Below are 20,617 nucleotides of genomic sequence, written 5' to 3'. Positions count from 1 at the left end.
TGCAATATTATGTAGAATATTTTAGGTGGCAGGTGCGGAGCCAGCCCATTGCAAGGGGTTGCACTTGCACCCCTGCCCCAGCTGGCTCCAAAGCCTATTTAGGCCCATAACAAATTTTCCTATATTTACAAGCCCAGTTTTCCTTGGTTGCACCCCCTATTTCGCCTCAAAACTGTTTTCATGCCTCAGACAGTTCTTTTTTTTTTTTTTTTGATCGACAAATTAAAAATTTATTGAGGTAGAGCCAAAGTACATGATGTATGAGCTTAAGCTCACTCGACCAAAGAAAAAATAAAAATAAAAATGGAGGCCAAAAAGCCACCCACAAGGACCAAAACACCACTGCAACAAAGGGAAAAAAAACGACGCACCTAAGCTAGAACAAACACAAACCAAGAACCAAAGCCAGGAGAGCACAGAATAAACGAACACAAACCCAAACCCAAAATTCTCTAAGCACCACAGCTAGAAAGCCTCCAGGAACTGTCCTATGGAGGTTGAAAGACGACATCATCCCAACTGATAATGAATTGCTCCACGGAAATTCCTTTGAAAACCCCTCTGTTATGCAACCAGTACGCCACCGTCAGCTTCACTACATCCACAATACCATCACCTCCTTACTGACACCTTGGAAGGCCCTTAGATTCCTTTCCTCCCATAAATTCCAAATGATAGCAGCAGGAAGCACCAATCCATTCCTCCTCGAGCTAGATCTAGTAGGCCAACTAGAGATTAGAGTTATAATGTCAGGGGGAGTTGCCCACTTGATGTTCCAATCCTTAAGAAAAATGCCCCAAATACGCCACGCCACATCGCAATGTACGAGAAGATGGTTAGCTGTTTCGCCATCCCGTACACACATGTAACAATGATTCACCCATTCTTTATACCAACCTCTCCTACACATTAAGTCTTGAGTTGAAATCTTTTCCAAAATTGTCACCCACATGAAGAAACTAACCTTAGTAAATCTTGTTAGGAGGGACGAACCTCTCCCGAGACGGACAGTCGGAAATCAGCCAAAAATAACACGACTTCACAGTAAACTTCCCATTTGTGTTAGTGCCCATCCACACTCTATAATCTTCATCATTACAGCCCTCCGAAAGGAAACCATCTAACAAACCAAGGAGGGAGCTTATCTCTCCGACCACATGGTCTTGAACTCTCCTGTTGATTCCCATGTCCCACGAAACGGCACCATCTAAGAATGTTCTAACTTGGGCCACAGTCATCCCTTTAGACGTTGTGATCGCAAAGACAAGTGGAACGTCTGTGAGCCAACGATCTCCCCAATAACAAGTCTTCCTACCACTGCCCACCTTCATCTTATAATTAGATTTAAATAACTCCATAAACTTCAGAATGCCCTTCGATACATTACAACCGTACGAGTTTTTGGAGATGTTAGTACACCACCCCAAAGGATCTTCACCATATTTTTCAGCAACTATTGACCTCCATAAACAACGGCAAGATTACGTAGGGCCATATGCAACTGATGCCATTAATTTTTATAACGAAAGAACAGACTTCTTGCGCCATGCTTTCTTCACCATATCGACTTCACGGCTAAGAAGACTAATGCTGCTGATGCTCCAGAGGAGATGTTTTTTGCCGAACTGACAACTACCAGCGGGGTACGTTGTGTCAAGATTTGCAAAGGCATGGGGCCAACAGACTCAATTTCAGGAGATAAAAACAATGGCTGCTGTTTTTGCAAGTCTTACAATGTTCAGCATCCTTTGGGTGGAGGATTCATGGCTGGCCGTGCTGGATTATTCACGGATGAGAAAGACCAATATCTATCCTTCACATCTTTTCTTCCCTTCTCTGTATCTTAGTATTTTAGCCTTTTCTTTTTACTTTCTTTAGTTTTCCAGTAAGAAGTGACCTCTCTCCAAAAGCAAGCACCAACAAAGTCTATCTATTAAAACACAGTATGACTTTCTTGCTTTGCCCACCAGTATCAGTGTGGAATTTGTTCAGAGAGTATGCAACTGTGCAAAGCTAATAATTCCATTTCTATTTAAGAAGAACGAATTCATTTTATTTTTATGACAGAGATATAATGCTTTGCTGGCATCAAGATTTGAATATGGTAAGAGGTCAAGTTACATGTCTTTATTAATAGTATTCTGTAACTAGGGATGGGGGGAGAGGGAGGGGAAGGCATTACCTGCAATAGGGCCCATCCCGTTGGCGTGAAAGAAAGAAGGCACGCGAAGATGTCACCAACTGTAAGATTCAGAAACATAAAGAGGATGCTAGCCGTCACTAGAAATCCAATGAACATCAATGCCTTTAGCAGTCTGAACATCAGCTGAAAATCTGCGCTGAACCTTCTCATACCCACTGACACCATCTAATTTGAGTAGCCCGGGAAAGTAGAAAAGTACATTCACAATCAGCACTCATAGAAGAAATCAATATGTTGTTGAGAACAATTTTAGAATACAGACTTCAGACTTCACCTTCAAGATGATCATCACAGCAACGATAACCAGCCAAGAGAGACCAAATACCTGAAAAAGGAATATAAACATGGTAGTTACTACTTTAAAAGCAGAATCTCATGGTCCTCATCATTGCAAATAAATACGCAAGAGAGGAGTTGTCAGAAATAATACTCACAATTATGCTTTTATTTCCGTTGGAGACATGTAAATGATACACAATCCCATACTGAAATAGAAAGAAACGAAGGGAAAGAACAACCTCCCAGAACCTGCATGAGAACCCAGTGAAATGGAGGTGATCTTGTTCCTCTTCCCACCATGATTCCCAGCTCTTGCTTGCTGGAACACAAGACCTCCTGGAGTCTTTATCCACTTGGACCAATCATCCCAGTCATCAACTATCTTTTGCCACTCAAATCCCGAAGAGTTGAAAAGAAACGGTCCGAACAACCAAGATATGACCAAGAACCAGATCGAGGCCGTGTAAAACATGTAACTGTGGCCATGGGACTCGGAAGTGGCGAAACTATATATCCCATATGCAACCAGCAGCAATACCAACTCCAACCCTTTCACGAAATGACTCCTTGAATACATCCTATAGTTCTCAGCAAATTTCCCATGCCGAACGACAAAACCTCTTCCAGTGGCCCTGTGCTTCGCACCACCATGCAGTACAGTATGTCCAAAATAATGGGTCTTTGTCCCAAGGGAAAATCTGAAGATCACAGCTGCAAGCTGAAGCTGCATGATGATAAAGTCACTCATGGCAGTTCTAAAACCCCTCTCAAGTCCAATCTCCATCACCATAGGCAACGCCATAAGCTGGCCTATCTGAACAAGGGACTGTGATGCCATGGCAGCCTCTAGAGGATAATCATGCCTGACTTGAGCAAAGTTCATTATCGACTGCTCTAGTCCACTCAATGACAAGTATAGTTTCCCATACAAGAAAGCATAAACTACAATCACCACCATCTGCACAAGCAACACAATAGATAAACATACTGGCATAAGAGACGAAAGGTAAAGAGAGTGGTCTTTATATTTTGATCTTTTCTTCTGTGTATCTTTTTCCTTTTTTTTTTTTTTTTTTTGCTACTTACATCTAAACCATGAATTACCACAAAAGATATTAGTTGCCAAAGCTTAAAACTTAATTGGGCATCTTACCAAGAAGTCCACAGATACAAATTTACTGCAGTCAAATCTAGATAGTGCTCCTATATTTTACACTATGGTGTAACAGTAAAAATCAGGCTTGGGTAGAGAACTATGTGTTATGAGCTCATTTTACATTCATGACAAAAAACTTATGTTTATTAGGGAACTTCTAGAATTTCGTCTCGTTGTTTGGTGAAGCTTTGACACAATAAAAGAACAACTTTGGGTTTAAGAAAGGGAATTCGTTTGTTCTGCATCCATGTTTACTCCAGAAAATTATAGTGGAAAACTACCAGATCTATCTAACTAATTTCAATAAAAAGGTGAAGTTTCTTTAAAGAAGCATAAAACACCTTGCTCCTATGTTGCGTGCTTATATAGTTTCCTTATGCTCAAGGCAACTGAAAGATGCAGTTGTAAAGACTAACTTGGTCATTCATCCATTCCAGAATTAGTTTAACTCAGCTTTAAAGTACTGCTAAATTGTGTTAACTGTAATCAGGCTGAAAACACTTTTACCATTGAGCTGACGTAAAACCCAACTGTTGTGTAATAACAGGACATCATGCGGAACACGTCAAATCTGTGCCCCAACCAATAGATATCCCTGCTAAGAATATGCTCTCCATTACCACATGCAACTTTCGCTTCAAAGAGTGAAATTTGATTAAACCCAACATCTCGTCCTTTCCCAACCTGAATGTACTCATGATGGGTAACATTTCCACGTCTTAAAGTTGAGTTGTATCCTGAAAGGAAAATGGGACAGAGTTAAAGGCGAGTACGGCCACCTTAAAAAAAATAGTTTGAGTGCATCTGGAACAGAAGAAGTATTTTAGAGAGGCCTTGCTGATGAAAAGGACAGAATGTATTACCGGCGAAGATGTCTTCACTCAAATTGATACCCCGGGAAGCCTTGCTGATGCCCCCTCGAGTAATATGAAATATTCTATCAAAAACGCCGGGATGCCCATAATGGAACCTAACCCTGTCACAACCACAGAATAAGGATATTCAAAACTAGGAACACAAAGAAAGAAACGAAAAAGATCTAAAATGTCCTAACAAAGCAATAGATGGATATTACTCATCACCCCAATCAGCTAGCCACACCAAGAGATAATTTACAGATTGAGCATGACCAAGGGAACAAAGCAAACTCTACAAAGGACGACTGAGTAAAATACCAGTACCAGAAGAGACAACTGTGGAATAGATATTACCTATATTGCGTGTATGTGTTCATGTCAAAACAGTATAAAGGTCTCAGGCACAGAAATGCAGAAAGACATCATGTTTATACTGCGTGCACTCTCTCTTTTATTATATGCTTTAATTTTCAGCCTTAATTTGTATTTTTAGATCGCCATTGTTTCAAGGTACAGGGATGATATTATCCTACATTACTATGCTATAAAGTCTACACTACCAAGTTCAACTGTGCAAGTACACACAAGTATTAGTAATTTGTGCAAACACCTACTGCGGAACCTGCTTTTATGTCGACAGGACAAAAGTTTAAACAATCAGCCTGTAATCACATGGGATATTACACTAAAATAGGAAGCACAAATATGATAACGGCTAAATCAAAATCCATCATTAGCATACATATAGTTGGCATAATAAGAGAGAACAAAAATATTTCCTTAAGTGCACCACTCAGGTTGATGGCAATCAATCTAGTGAAAATTCCCTTCAGTCAAAAAATATAGAAGAAAAAGAATGTACTTTAATGGCAAGTGGCAGGAGAGACTAATAGTGCTTCACAAGGATAATTACAGATGAAACTCACTTTAATGGTCTGGCTAGAACTCTTTGACCAATAGTGACGAATCTTGTTTCCTGGTTGGACATAAACCACGCCAATGAAGAAACACTGCATTCCATGTCAAATAAAGACGATTATAGATAACTCAAATCAAAGGACTTAAGCAACTTCATGGCATATTATTAAGAACTAACCAACTCAATCAACCTGCCAGTGAAGATGTGCTCACGAACACCTAGAATTGTAGGCGGACGCACTCCATGGTTCTCATTGAATTCCTCCAAGAGATTGCGCATTTTAAAAGCCTCTTCTAAATAATTGTCCTACAATACAGATCAAATACATAAACTAGCTGCGGAAAACACATTAAAGCACACTACATTAAGTTACTTGCAACATGAATTACCTGGTTCATATCAATGGTTTGAAGAGCTTCTCCTCTGATAAAAATGATAGCATGATTCTGGTTTTCAGGCTTTCTTTCCCCTATCTTTGCTGGCCCCGGAAATCTTATGCGGTAAATTTCCTTTTTGAAAAAAAATAAACCATGAGAAACTGACAAGAGCTGCACTGGGAGTAATCATTTAGAACAGGAGATCTGAAAAGCCATGTTTTGTAATGTCATCTCTACCAAAAATATTATGCACAAACTAGATAATGACAAAACAATTTGAGAAGGTACTACATAACCATTTATATCAGTAAATTCCAAAACAAAAGAAACCTAGAACCTTCACCATCAAAATTGGGTCAAGACTGATCTGAACAAAAAGCCGGACCAATCAATTTCTATTTTAGAGATTGGAAATTCAGAAAAAATTTAAAACCACGAATTAGTCTCACACACTGAGTTAAGATCTCCTCCGTAATTATATGTAACTAGTGTGATACTTATTCCGCGAGACCATGAATGTAATGAGATATCATGCACAATATATGGTGTACCAAACACTATAACTTGTATTCCCATAAAATATTTAAAAAAGGGCATGATATATAATACCAAAACTACAACTTATTCACCATTGGATAAAACGACCTCTTCATCAAGGTGGAGTTCACTTTTGCTGACTAGGCATCTGAACTTGATTCATTGTTCAAGTAAAGGGAAATCACTTTAAGAAATTTGTAGCTTAAAAAGGTGAAATGATGATGCTAGACATCATGGATACATTTGTTTCTTTGTTCAGTCTCCCAAGCCAGTGGAAGAGAATATGACACTAAAGGATAATTATCTGGTCACGGTTATCAACAGCTTTTGATTAACACGGAATAATAGACCTTCTGTAGAATGCCACCTTCGCTTACTTCAACTTCATCAATATATGCTACGCGGAGAGATGGGTTACTGTATGAGAAAGCACCAAATATTAGCTTCTGAAGAAAAAGAGAGCCCTTTCAAGTTTCAACAGGAATTGACTTATTGACGCAGAACATACTTAACCATCAGATTCAGAATGTCTGTTGCACGGCGATCTCCATTTCGCTTCTAACTCCCATAATTTTGACAAGTAGCAACATACGTAAACTTCATGTTAGCAATAGCCTCTAGTTGAGCAAAGAGGGACCTCTGGCTCATTTTCTCTTCCTCTGATGGAATGGAGACTGCCTTGTAGCCTTCCAAAATTTCTGAAGTTCAAATACATCAACTTATTAGGCACTTCAAACTTTGTCAAACATATAAATTTGTAGAAGATGTGGTTGTTCGCTTACCACTTTCATCAGCCATGTCAAGGAAGGCTTGAAGCTTCAAAGCCCGCCGGTAGTACATCATGCCTCTAACTGAAACACCAACATAGTTCATAAGAAAAGATTCAGAAGGTAGGTATTATAAGGATTCAAAAGAAGAAGAATCAAGTGCGTTTAGCTACCAGTTCTGAACAGTGTTTGTCCTCTCAGAGATGCCCAGTGTCGAAGATGCAAGATGTTCTCTTCATTTTCCCACACTTCGCTCGATTTTTTACATTTGAGCCTTTCCATGAAGTTGTTCCATTCATCTGAAGAATCAAGTAACAGCCAAGATAACATTAGTGATACCAATCACAAACACTATAACTGTGAAAAGTAGTTAAGGTAAGTCACACTGTCAATTCTTTTTTGTTATCTGATAACACTTCATACCTGGGAAGATTGTTTGCAAGTAAAAGATAATGGATACACCATCTTCATTCTCCAACTCAAGGTCACTTTTAGAGTACACCGTCTCCTCGCTATAATAAGGAGTCATGACACTGACACCATAAATTCAAAATAGGAATAAGAATGAGAATATTATTAGAGAACTCGCAACCCCTCAAAATGATGATTGTAATTAAGAAAACTAACAGTTGATATACCCCTTCTATGAAGCCTATAATATGATGTGCTATACCACATCTTCTGATGTGATAAGGAAAAGTGACTAAAGAAACATGACTGAAGCTAATTGTGTCAATAGGAATACGATTCAAACCGAGGAGAAGTGACTACAGAAATATGGCTGAAGCTAATTGTGTCAATAGCAATACAATTAAAACCTGAACGAGAGCATTTTTACGAACTCAGGGAGCTCGTGGCATCTCCATAAACAAAGAATTTGTAAAGAACGCAATCCTTCAACGTGCTTCAAGGTTAGTTGGAACTTTAAGTGCAGATTCTTTCACTGTCAAAAGGAGTACGAGACGCTTTATCTGAAACAAAGTGATCAGAGCTATGTCATCTTATTACGATGACACTGATGGTAGAAAAGAGAGAGTGAGATAGAGCTATGTCATTTTCTGTACCTGCCCTCGCCATTGTGCCGTTGCTACTAGCGGAAACACAATAGCGGGTATTGGGTCAATCACAGCGAAAAGCTGAACTCTGTTAGTGTAACCAAGTTCAGCCAATTCACTGTAAAATAATTCGGAGAAAGCAACCTAAAGTTAGCTTGGTAAAGCATACCATCTGTAATTATAAACCAACTGAAGGAAAGAAACACAAGTCACCTACAGAATCTCAGTAACCATCATATCACGGGTAACTACTTCTAACATGTCCTGTAGTAATAATACCACAACATCTCGTTTTGATTGGTCACCCTCGTTCTGAAACAAACAAAAGGAAAAAGAAAACAGCGTGCAGATGTATAAACTCACAGAAGTGGAAAACAAACTAGGAAAGGTATACCAAATTAAACGTTCTAAGATGACTCACCAAAATCTCCACAAGCTTAGCAAATTTCTCGCAGAGAGCGGGTAAATGATTCATTCTGAAATTTGCAAGTAATGTATTCTTCTCTATGTTACTTTCAATGTCATTTATGATAGTACCTATAATCCTGTTTAATAGAAATGGTATGAGAAATTTTAATACTGAAACACTGAACAAACGCGCATAATCAAATAACTGATTGCTATACTCTTAAGAGAAATCTTTATATCATTAGTCCTCAAGTATATTGATACTGAAGTTGTTCTACTACTCTTTGTTTCTAAATCCCTTTTCCGTCGCTCCTTCCACAAAAATACACTAAGATATCTAAAACTCTAAAACTAAACACAAGTTGCATCCATCTATAGTCCTGCTACGAGATAAACAAATAATGTCAATTAATAAACCTGGATGTCTGAAGAGTACAATTTCAGGATGAAACTGAAAATAACAGAAAATGAAAGAAATTTCTTATTCATATGAGCCCTATGCACATGTTTTGATGGTCTTCACACTCGGGAGCATACACCCATATCAAAGAACTACATCGATTGGTGGGATAACATGCTACTTTTCCTTAACGACCATTAAAACAATGCATACACTTCCGCTACTCCAGCTTGACGGATTCATATGGAGATGTTCTTAGAGGAATGATTCTCATCAAGATGACAAAGAAACTTCCTCTTTATATATTGACCCATAAAGCATCTCCAACCAGGCCTCATCCAGGAATAAGAGGACCGTAATAAGAAGGGTTACATGGAATAAGCTAACCAGAAACATCTGACCGCAGTGAATTACCTCAAACTAGCCGACAACAGTACAAAGTGAACAATGTAGATCTCGGTTGATCTCGTTTTTATACTAGTAATTAATTATGGTAACAATTCATAAAGAAGACACCCGGAAGTCTCAAAAGTGTAAGGAAACAAAAGTTACCTTTTTTCATTCGCCCCAACAACCAGGAGATCCAGGATGCGCTTAAGAAGCTCGTATCCTTCAATCACAGCACACTACATATATTCATCAGCACATATACGCTTCCAAAGATCAGTGTCTCTGGATTGGAATTTAACTGCGAATTCCAATGCTATCGGAATCTGCAACAAAATTAAGTACCAGCAGTAAATACCACAGCTGGACGACTTCAAATAAAAACCACAGGCGAGAGAAACAACCTTGCCAGCAAGCAAGAAGGGAGGCCACTGTATTACTTTTAAGCTGGGGTAAGATGTATAGGGAACTAGCAACATATCCATCTCCCTGAACCGATAGCAAAACCAAGATCAGTTTAAGTTGATATTAAAACCAAAGAGTTGAATATGTACACATAGAAACTTTTGAGTCTCTGACATGGTTAGGATTCTTTCCTATCATTTATGAGGTCCTCTTCCCTGAAACTGCCAATGACTTCATTCCACAACTGAGCAAATTTTGCTGCTTCAGTTTTCCTGCTTGCTGGAACCTAAACAAGTAGGTTGACCACATAAACAAAGATATGGACATTATTCACCATATTGTTTGCTGAATAATTAGTTTCGTAAACAAGAAATACAACCTCAGCAAATTTCTTTGACAAAGAGAAACCCCTTTTTCGACTCATGTCTGAGGGTACCAAATTTGCGTTGAAAGCTCCAGGTAAAGATTGGAAACGCGATCTTAGCATGCCGAGAGTTCTTATCTATGACAAGGCAAATGAAAAGCAGGTTAACAAAAAAAATAAAATCAGAAATGAAAATGCATATATCGAGCTATTAAGATAAGATCTTTCTGACTAAAGTGCGAAAGCACACTAATTTCCCTTAGAAATAGCAAACAGTGTAAAATGATGAGGATGTATGTCTCCCATATTATGGTATCCATTCCTTAGTATTTAGTACTCCAACAATGTGTAAATCGACATTCCGTTTAATTTCTATCAAACAATAATTGTATTATTTATTTATGCTGGAACCTATTACCTCACCGAGACGATCAAAAGCTCCTACAAACCCACCATACAAAGTTGAGAATATGGCATACCAAATCTGAGTATCCATGAAATAAACCTACATAGAACACGCTTATGAGAACATCTATCTAACAAAAAAGAAGTAGCCATTCGCCGCAAACTGAATCAAAATAAACTATTGAAAATTTAAATCTTAGTAACAAAGTTAAAATTACCAAAATAACCGGAGCCCAAAGAGCCACAATTGCACCATAATTGGGGATAGCTGCATTGACCAGAAAGGATTATGATTTACCACAATATAAGAAAGGCATTAATAAAAACTCGAAGGTGTATTCATGAATTTGTGGGAAATTAAATACTATACCATTAGGAAAAATTCCATGCCAAGCATATTGAACATGGCGAATATTTAAAATATCTTTTGTTGGCTTCACCAAATTCTTAATCTGAAAGGCATAGATGAATGAAACAAGAAACCTAATTAAAGTTCACTTTTAACAAGACACTAACTTCTTAGTGACCATTAAATTGTTCTAAAGACTTTAAAGAAATTAAAAACGTTTAGCGAAAACTCACCTGGATGTAGTAACTGAAGGCTAACTTTGAAGATAGAAGTAGCAACCAGAAAATGGTATACCTTCAAAGAGACAGCAGGTAAATTTGAACCAAAATAACATGATATAAATCCAACTCATACCAGATCGAAAATATGCGACTACAAGTGTGCATCTTAAGACTCACTTGATAAGTTGAATCTGACTTTCATGCATTCCTCTTCCCACGTAAATTCTTGGATGTACGTAAGTCAACGAAATGATCAACAATAACAGCTAATGTATCAAAACAGAACAAGATGCACACTACCAACTGTACTTAAAGTTTGAGCACTTAAAGGTGAACATTGTACATGACAATACCTTAGGGCCATGTCTTAAAGGACAACATAATATTAAAATTATTACATTACAACGATAAACCCAATATGTCAAAACAGTAGCGAGAACATATACTTATGCATATTCTCTTGGTAGAAAAGTACTGAATAGAGACCGATTCAAATTCCACATTTAGCAAGGATTAAAATGAGAATCATTAAAAAAAAGTGTAATGAGTTCCAAAAGAGATCATTTTTCAGTCCACAACAATGCTAAAATAATGACAAATAATACTAGAACGAGATTTAAGACAAAATTGTGGAACAAATTGAGTCTAGTATTAATTGTTAACAAATTTATCTCATAAAGTCATTCTCAAGTTTCACAGTTGTATAAAGGAATGAGACACCTTGGACATGGTTACAATTTAGGCGGCTTTTTAGTCATATATGTTTAGTCAGGTCAGACACACCAAATTTACTCATTTCAACTTTCTTATTTAATGCACTTTCATATTGACCTGGTACGCGAGCTAGTGCCTTCTAAAGTTCCCTAAAACTTTTTATACTGCTAGGTTGTACAAAAGTGTTCTACGGGAATTCATTCATTTGGCAGCCTTGCAAAGAAACACAATGAAACAACGTAATAAAGGAAAAAAGTAAAGTATTCGAGCAGACAATATACTAACGTAACACCAACTTCCACAATAGCGCAAAGAGATATAGTTTGCTTTGACTCTATGAAGGCACCTGTGTGTTGTTAATCAGAATCATAACTAAAAACTAAAACAACATGAGCGGCCAAGACTCTCGAGATAAGTCCGAGTCTCCCAGATACCTAAGCTACCATTTATGCACATTCACGAGTTCCATCTTACTCTTTCATAAATTTCTATGGCAAGTTACTGAACGTTCTAAAAAGTCCTATTCCAGTTAAACAAGTCAGTTTTCTACTAAAGAAACGTAACCTTTTGCGTCACACGTTCAGTATACCTATGAGATGAACAAATGAAAGAATCAAGTCAAGAGAAGAAAAAGAAAGACGAACTGGCATACCTGTGACCACCACAAAAGAAACCTAATCATATGCCTGTCTGAGTTTTCAATCCACCTTCGAAGCATTGGAAAAAAAAACAATGCAGCTGCAAGTATATTCGGAAGCAAGTATACAGCCACAGCCATCATATATAGAGCTGGTATGCCTTTCGCTTGAGGAAACCACGTCAGCATGTCTTTAATTCTTTCGGGAGCCACGGAGAACGATTGCATGTAGCAAACAGGAAGGGCAACTGCCCACCCAAGACTAACCACTGTTTTTAGAAGATTTCTCAACACATCACTGAACCTCCACCTGTGGTAGCCTGGGAAGTTCAGAATGAAGTCCAAAACACCTGACATCACATGAAAGGAGGAAGAGATCAGTGAATTAGTAGCAATCCAGCAAACTCCAATAGTGATACACAATTACAATCACAGGTTATAAAAAGAATCTAGAAATGGAATATGAGAATCATAGGTAAAATAAGCGACGAGATATTTGGTGTCATACTTTCTACATCTATTCAACGACTTAGAAATGGAACAGGTGAATTTAAACATCGATTCTTGAATAAAAGTAGAACATAAGGTAAGAGCAAACAACAGAAGCATAGGAAATAAGAACATTAGTATAAGAACGGCAAACAGAAACTAAATTTTGATATGTCATTTTTCCATCAAGAGAGCAGGATAAGGTTTTGGATTTCTAGCAAAGCCATCACATACTCTGCAGACCAGAGTGATTTATTTTGTACATCAATAGCATTTTACAGGTTAAATTTGTGGATTCTAAGGAACACCTCCAACTCTGTCCAGTATTCAATAGCATTTCCAATACTAAATCAGCAGCTCGTACTGTGTATCCAAATTTCAGCTTTTAAGTGGATCATAAAATCAAATTTTAGAAGATGAACTAAGATAGGACCACTACACAGTTTACTTTGAACACTTGGAACACCTTTTAAGCGATCCCGAATTAGAGGTGCTGTATAGACCTCCTTCAAAGATGCTGGCTGATTTCACGATTCTTCATTGATGAAACATAGCAACGCGCTGGACCAAATAAGAGTGTAACTGCATGTTGCACCTTCCATTACCTAATTTGATCAGAGTTCCTCGCCTAGTTTTCCCTACACTAAACTAACTACAGCCATACGAGAAGAGCTTATTCTAACATGATTGACGGTATTTTACTATTTTATTGTTGTATACTGGTGCGTGAAAAATAACTATTTAGTGACTCGGAAATACGAATTTGGAAGGAAAAAAAAGACAGTCATATCTCTGCAACCTAGAAACATAAACAACTGTTTGAATCTTGTATGCATTCTTACTTTGAAGGAAGCGCAAGAAAGACGCTGTGATGAATATACTAGAAACATGATACAACATATCCTTTTCAAATATATCTGATGGTGAACTTCCACGCCATGCAACAATTATCATAGCCAGCAACCAAAAGTTAAAAGACATGTAAGCTAATAGCATATCCTTGCCAGACATCTATCAGCACCAGTAAGTACATACCATGATCAACTAAGAATTACAACCAATTAAAATTTGGTGATTTCTCATGCTAAGAGACAAGCAACATTGTGAAGCTTACCACCCAAATATGAAAAATACCTGAAGTGCCAACAAATACAGGGTCCACAACCGATCGAAACTTCTGAATATGTGACAGAATGTTCTTGTTTCAACAAAATAAGATTTTCCTGTGCTTTCAGATTCTTGTTGAGTTGCTTGTTTCCCCTGGCAATCAGTTTTATAGTGGTCAGAAGATTCCTCAGGAGCAAAAATGTACCAAAAAGAAAAAGCAAATTCTCTCTGACTGATCCAAAAAGGATAAATGAAAACTTGATCAAGTCATAGCTGCCGATAACTAGAAAGGAAGATGATACATGCCTTATTTCGCGTTGATTTGAAGAAATGACCGTCATCACGCATGGGCCAGCCCAAAGAGAAGCAATCAGCTGACCTGAAAATATGTTACAAACACAATTATTAAACCAGTTAGAGGAAATTCAAGTTTAGTTTCACTCTTGATTCATCAAATTCTATACAGACCAGAAATACTCATTTAGATCATCGTAGTTACACCAGGCTGAATGAGGGGCTTTTCCGTTTTTGCTTTTCTGGGATTCCTGGATAATGAACATCATTAGTTCGTCATACAAATGGAAGCCAGATGGTTAAATTGACATATTTCATAGAACCCTACTTTATCAATTACACGATATATTGGTGTTATAACCTTTCTGAGGAATGCTTCACCCTCTCCCCCATACGAAGGTTTGATATTTTCTCCATTTACGATGCTGATAACTCCGGCTAACGGACCATCAAGTTCATTTGCCATCTGGAGATGCATTCAAATCTTGCAATTTAATACATTTATCCAGGCAAAAATAACTTGCACCGGAAAGGGAACCACATAATGCTGCACTCACATTGTGAAAGATATAGCACAGGCATTCTGGCATGAACCGAACATTAGCTCCTTCACCCCAAATAAGAAGATAAAGACCCATGTAGAGTATTTTTCGCTGCTGCATCTCTTGCTGTCCTTCAGGGAGCCTGTAAGAATCGAAGGTCAAATTCTATATGTGGAAGAGGTTGGTAATAAACACAATTTACTAAATCATACCGCAAACTGTGCTTTTTTCCCAAAATTTGCACCATGTTTTGTAGTTTTTAAACAACTTGTTCATTACTGCATCTACTGCTCGCCCATCAAGCTGCACAAACATAAAGGTTAGGAGAAAGGAAACGGATTATCGATTTGGTGTTGATGAAGGATAATGCATGCAATTCAGAGTTCTGCTAAAGAAAGTCCAAGTGGTTTAATACAGAAATAAGTTGAAATTGAACAACAGATAAACTACAACCTCTAGAAGTTACAACAGCTTTTACATAGAGTGGAACCTCGTTCTACCTTTTTAACTTCGCAATTCGCATAAAGAAGTAAAAAACAACAACCATTCACGAGTCGACCTCAGTGACAGACTCTCTAAAGAGTGTATGACCACGATACGCGTAAATACATAAATTACATAAGATGGAAACCGTTATGCAATTTATGGAAACAGCATAGTTCATGGAACTTAAGTTATTACTATAGCATGCATCAGACTAGAATAAAGTGCCATCTTTAAATTGTGACAAATGCATGGAAAATTAAATCTAAGTTGAGAGAGAATACTAAGTCTTACAAGAAGAGACCTTGTTAAGGGGTTCAGGCCTGGGCTCTAGTCTTATGTGAACGTCCACAAGAATTAATAGTAGATGCTCTCTTTGATTCTTAACGCTTTCTTTCTGCAAACACAATGATTAATGTAAAAGTTTCATCCATGTTAATAAAAATTTGATCATATGCATGCAGATCTTTTTACCTGAAATCCGAACATAGCAATTAGCCAGTCCAAAAGGTCCAACTCTGCTACTTCTTGTCTACGCTGCTCAAATGAAGACGGCCATCTCAATCCACGAGTATACCCAAGGGCATCAACAGATGCCTTAACCTGGGGTAAAAAGAAATAAAACAGCCAAAATAAAGTACAGAACAATATTAACTGCCAGCAGGTGAAGGAACCCAATGAATCTTGTACCTCATCAAGATGCATGATACACTGATATGCACCAGCTGCACCCAATGGTAGAATGTTATATGGTCTATAGATTGCCTCCTTTTCATGGACATCTTTAGCAGCAGCAATGATCTACTCAAAAAGCAACACCCCAAATATGCCAAAAATTGAAAATATCTGAGATATGCAGAAAAATAACAAAAGAAAGTCTCAAAAAAGAAAAACACCGAAAAAGGACGAACCTCAGGAGAAACAGTCTTCGAAACACCACACAGCACTTCATAAAGCACTCCAGCTGTTTGGTATGTTTTGCCAAGTTTGTCTCTGTAGGCCACGTGTCAATTAAAAAGTCATCCAATAGTTGCTTATATGTGCCGAATTAAGTATCCATAGTTCTGCAAAAATTGGTAAGTTGGATAACTGATGAGTCACCAAGTGCTAGATGTTAGTGAAGGCTAACTATGTTCATTTTCCAAACGAAATCATAGCTGACTGTTGCAACAAATAAGTTTCTGTTGGGTAAGTCTAAATTAAGTCACTCGGATACTCAAACCTCGAGTGATTCTTGGGAAATCACTCCAACAGGCATACTACTTTAGAGGATTTTTCACCGTGCTGAAAAGAAAACTGCAGTAATGGTCTATCATCAGACTGGATAGAGGCAATGCACGTGGATTGACAAAGTTGCTTAGATTGAATTTTGAAGTGCTGTTTTGTGCCAAACCATTAGAATGACATATGGGTTTATATGGTAAAACCTGTTAGATGTGCTGAAGCCTGATGGATTTCCTTTTGAGCATGAGATACATTAATGAAAGTACCTTACGTTTCCTTTTAAGGCTGTCGTCATCAGACGACTCACACCAATTAACAGAACTAGGACATACTTAACATAAATTACCTATCAGATTGCTCCCCCTTATCTAGGGCTCTAACATACTGCTCATAGTATTGCCGATAAAAGCTCTCAATTTCCCGTTCATCAGTCTTTTTAACCCTGTAGCGAGAGTTGATACCCTATCCTGCTCAATCAATCAGACAAACCGTAAATAAAACTGTCAAAGCTATGCCTATATTTAACTAAATTGATTAGAAACTAATTAGTCAAATTTTACATGACTATATATCATATACAATAGCAATGCAAGCAAAAAATATCAAACGATGACTGCGCTTGTACATAACTTTATGTTGCTCACTTAAAGTCTTAATCTGGATCTAAGAATTGCACATTAAGATAAACAAGCAAATGTTGAGCAGCTGGGTAACAACTATATGTTGGAGCTTATTTGGAGGGGGTGTCAACTGTACTGAACCAGTCTTTCAAATCTTATTGACAATATACAGAGCAGTTAAAGGAATAAATTAACAGTGAAGAATGATAAATTATTCCAGCAATAAAAGTAATAACCGAATCATAGACATTTTAACAGAGGTCCTCAACCATGAAGTACAAGGTTGTGGAAATATCTATTGTTGGATAGATTGTGTTGCTAGATATTCCTTTTTCCGTTCAAAACTGAAACTGAAAATGACAGCACATATAGCATAAAAGAGAGCAGAGAGAAATGTCTTACTCGTTCTAATCGCTGGGAGAGACCTGTCTTGAACTATCGTACACCTCTACCAATGGATTTCGGATCTAATCTATGAGCTTTCTCAAACGCGTATAATCGACCTTGTAATTAAAGTTCGGACACACACTGTTCTTCAGTAAACTAACTTTAATCAACATTATAAAAGAAACAAAGACTAACTATGGAAAATTTGTATGTTAAGTATAGTGATGACACTTACAAATAAAAGCAACACGAGGGCGTTCAGGTTCGACCTCACTTGCAACACGGAGTATAGGGACAATGCTACCAAGCGAAGATGGCACAACTTCATTATCAAAGACTTCCAACGAGAAATTTGTTGTGGCAGTACTCGTTGACGGCCTATTGGCCAAACCTCGTGGACCTGATGACGTTGATGCTTCGGGTTCGTGCTGCCTTGATGCCATTATGGTAATAATGCTCTCATGTGATCGGATTTTTGATGTCAACCACAAATCAAACCTGAACCCAACGAAAATTTAATTAGTATACAAACATTACGACCACTTCAAGATTCAGGCGTTTACTAAAACAAATTCTTTTCAGTTGTTTCAACTATTAGTATTAAACAATCTAATCCATGCACTCATAGTAGCATTTGATAACAATATAATATGTAAGAAACTCAACAACCAACAATATCTATAAATAGTAGCATTTGATAATACTATAATTTGTAAGAAACTCAACAACTAACAATATCTAATCCAAGAATCAATTCCTCACTAAAAGAAATCGGCAAGCTAACAATACATTCATGCAGTGAGATTTGGATCTAACAACTAACTACATAACAGTAAAATAAAGCTTTCAAGTGATGGTGATCTTACTAGATAAATGCCTAATTTCAGCATTTGTTAACAATGATAACTAGCTTTCTTCATCAAACCTCAAACTAAAATGCACCAAGAAAATCTGAAAAGAACACTAATCGCAATCGATGAGAGACTTCTCAAACGTTCAATTTCGTCTACTGAATCTCACATTGCCATCATCATAATCATAACAGAAAACTAACCCTAGAAAATCAACCTAGTCAAAAAAAAATCTCGATAAACACTCAAATCAGATGAAGTTCGATAATCATCATCACTCAATAGAGTCACTAAAATCATTTTAAGATCGATCTAGAGTCCAATTATCAAAATCCACCAAAAAAATCTGAAAAATCATCTCAAGAGGAGAAAATGAGAAAGTAAAATCAGATTAATTTCAACTGAAAGTACGACTTACAGGTTCAATTTCGTCTTTTTCGTCTACTGAAACTCTCATCAAACGCTTGATGGTGATGATGTGAGGAAAAACTTGAGCTAGAGAAAAGAAGAATTTCAGAGCGAGAGAGAAATTTTGAGAGAAGGAGAAAATGGGGAGACTGGAAAATGAGAAAGAAAAAGAAGCTTCCAGTATAAGAACATCGCGTATTTATAGACGAAGGGCGGAAATCGTGAACCATTTTTCCCGGATAATGCGGATATCGGAGGAGCAGGAGGAAGAGGGCAAGCTTCTGTTTTTTCTCTTCTTTCTTTTGCGATTTTCTCAGCGTTTTTAGCTGTGGGTCCCACGGTATAAGAATAAAGGAAGTTTTATTATTATTTAATTATTTTCTTTTTTGGTTAATTAAATTAGAAATTTAGAATGAAAAGATTTGTGTGGAATTAGGGGGCCAATGGTCCCACACAAAATCTATCTTTTACTTTGCCAATGAAATTCAATAGTGGTGCCACTGTCGGATAGGGAGGTATCAAACCCAAGATAAAAGGATTTTTGCTTTGTGTATATCTTTGGTTACCATTAGATACATGAATTCTGACATAAGCACACACTAGATTTAATGCTGGTTATCTAGTCAAGAAATCTTATTGAATATTTCACATATATTCACCCAACAAGTATGCAACTAAAAACATATCTTCACATATTTTTTCATCATTATCTTTTCTCCTACGTTATTTTTGTTTCAAAGAGGAACTTTTCGTATTATCACACCATTTCTTCTTCTAAGAACATTAGAGCATTTAATAATATTATAATCGATGCAACTGAAAATACTCAAGCTACGTGGATAATGAACAACAAAATCAGTACAAATACCCAAAAGAATACCTCACCAATGGAAACCAATGTATGTAAACAGATGATGCAGGAAAATAAAGAACATCCATGCCAGTGATTAAAGAAAAGGCATCGACTAAATCAAATGTGTAGGAATTATGGCCAGTGCAATATAGATAATAAGTGGATAATGTAATCATAATAAGAATACATAATATTTAGAAGTCATGCTAAATTGAAAATTATTATACACAAAATATAGAAATAGCGCCCCAAAACCTTTTCCCCTTGTTGTAGTATGGAGTATCTGGATTGGGAAGAACGGAAGCAAAGTTTGGGATAATCCCATGATAAATCACAAAATTAATCACTAGTTATTGTTGATTCTGCTTTACCTTTTAACAGTAACATAACTGGGATCAGTCCCACCATTTGCTGACGTCACATCTAACATATCTAATGGTAACACGGTGTTTATGAGTGAAAACTGAATCAGCTATTTTTGGTAAATTTGGGTGTGTTGATGAGAAACGAATCCAAACCCTAAACAAATGCAGTGCATGGGAGTACTTTATATTCGAGGGATCAATCTGTACAATTCTATCCTAAACCAAAGAATGGTCGTTCTAGACTTACTTAGGTCACAAAGCGAAGGAGAATGGTTGATCTTAGGGAGGGAAGAAGGTGTTTGAGATTGTGAAGGTGTTGGTTGTTTATGACTTGTATCAGAATGTTGAACTGGCTTGCACAATGTAAGCTATCAGTTCTTGGTGTTTCTGGATATGGTGTTAACAACATGACTTGGTTTTTTGTGTGTTTGAAAATAGGTCGAAGAACCTATTTATACAAATCATTTGAACGCAATCCTCATCTCGTAGGAAGTGGAAGAAGTTAAGTGATGGAGTAGTGGGGTCGTGTTGGGATGGTGATTGTCACACGATCA

General features: G+C 37.3%; 1 pseudogene; it reads right to left on the bottom strand.

The window, feature by feature from the left end:
- Nucleotides 1–214: 214 nt before the first annotated feature.
- Nucleotides 215–19,118, bottom strand: LOC113337424 (annotated as a pseudogene).
- Between the last annotated feature and the right edge of the window lie 1,499 nt (nt 19,119–20,617).

Source organism: Papaver somniferum, unplaced genomic scaffold (genome assembly GCF_003573695.1).
Source record: "Papaver somniferum cultivar HN1 unplaced genomic scaffold, ASM357369v1 unplaced-scaffold_16, whole genome shotgun sequence".
Lineage (NCBI taxonomy): Eukaryota > Viridiplantae > Streptophyta > Magnoliopsida > Ranunculales > Papaveraceae > Papaver > Papaver somniferum.
This window is presented reverse-complemented; position numbering and strand designations above follow the sequence as displayed.